Here is a 1,470-nt window from a genome sequence, read left to right on the forward strand (position 1 = left end):
GTGGCTTGCACCTGTAACCCCACACTTTGGGAGGCTGGGGTGAGAGGAAGGCTTGAGGCCAGGAGCTCAACACCAGCCTGAGCAACACAGGGAAAAAAAAAAGAAAAAAAAAAAAAAAAAAAAAAAAAAACGAAAAAAGTAAATGGGCAGGGCTCAGAAAAAGCAGTTATCACTTCTCCACTAGTATCTACTCCTGAGCCTGGGTGGAGTTACTCACGGGGTTAGGATCCCTCTGTGCACACCATGGTTTCTGGGTTAGGGACCTTCAGGTCCCTCCCAGGCCTCACCAGATAGCCTCTACTCTGGGAGAGAGGAAAGGAGCAGGGAAATAGCCACTGAGAATTTAGGACCTGGAGGAAGAAGAGGAAGAGGAGCAGGGAGAAGGCACACTGACCCTTAACACTTCAGTTTGTAAAGTGTGTGTGTAGATACTATTTTATGTAAATCTTTATCCTGGTGACTCAGGTCCTTAGGGATTTTGAGAACATTTAAAACTCTAAAACTCCTACGAGTTTTTCCGTAAAGCCAGAGAGAAACAAAACTATTGATCTAAACCAAATAGTCAATATAATTTTTACATCTATCTACCTACCAGTCCCTCTCCAGGAATGAGCTACCCCAGCCAATTTTTTTTTTCTTCCAAGACAGGGTCTCACTGTCACCCAAGCTGGAGTGTAATGGCATGATCCTGGCTCACTGCAGCCTCAACCTTATGGGCTCACATGACCCTCCTGCCTCCGCCTCCTGAGGAGCTGGGACTATAGGCATGTGCCACCATGCTCACCTAATTTTTCATTTTTATTTTTGTAGACACAGGGTCTCATTATGTTGCACAGGCTGGTCTTGAATTCCTGGACTCAAGTGATCCTCCCACCTCAGCCCCCCAAAGTGCTGGGATTATAGTCGTGAGCCACTATGCCCACCACCTCCCCTCCCCACCCCCAGCTAATTGTTATGTACTTGCAGATCTGACCTATCTCAGGAGTAGAAAAATGAGAAAAAGTTCACCATCCAAGGCACCCTTTTCAACTGCACAGACAGGGTGGGCTGAACAACAGCTGTGGTTCATTCACCAGAGCCAGTAAATCCCGATCCCGGCTGGGGACTGGGAGACTCCTGCTCAAGGCAGTGTGCCTGGCCGGAAATAGAACTTCACTCAGAGCCGACGCGGTGGGGCACTGTCTGTCCAAACCAAAGTGGGTGGGAGACTGAGGCCAGAGAAGGTTGTCAGGACCCAGGAACTGAGCAATAGTTACCCTATTACAATTCACTTACCCCTTTAAAGGGTGGGAGAACAGGGGCAATTACTTTTCATTTTATATAATTCTGAGCTATTTGTGTGTTTTTAAAAACAACTACTTATTTTCTTAGAATAATTTTACGGCCAAGTGCAGTGGCTCATGCCTGTAATCCTAGTACGCAGGCCGAGGTGGGAGGATCACATGAGCTCAGGAGTTCGAGATCAGCCTG

The sequence above is a fragment of the Mandrillus leucophaeus genome, unplaced genomic scaffold, assembly GCF_000951045.1.
Source record: "Mandrillus leucophaeus isolate KB7577 unplaced genomic scaffold, Mleu.le_1.0 Scaffold439, whole genome shotgun sequence".
Classification (NCBI taxonomy): Eukaryota; Metazoa; Chordata; class Mammalia; order Primates; family Cercopithecidae; genus Mandrillus; species Mandrillus leucophaeus.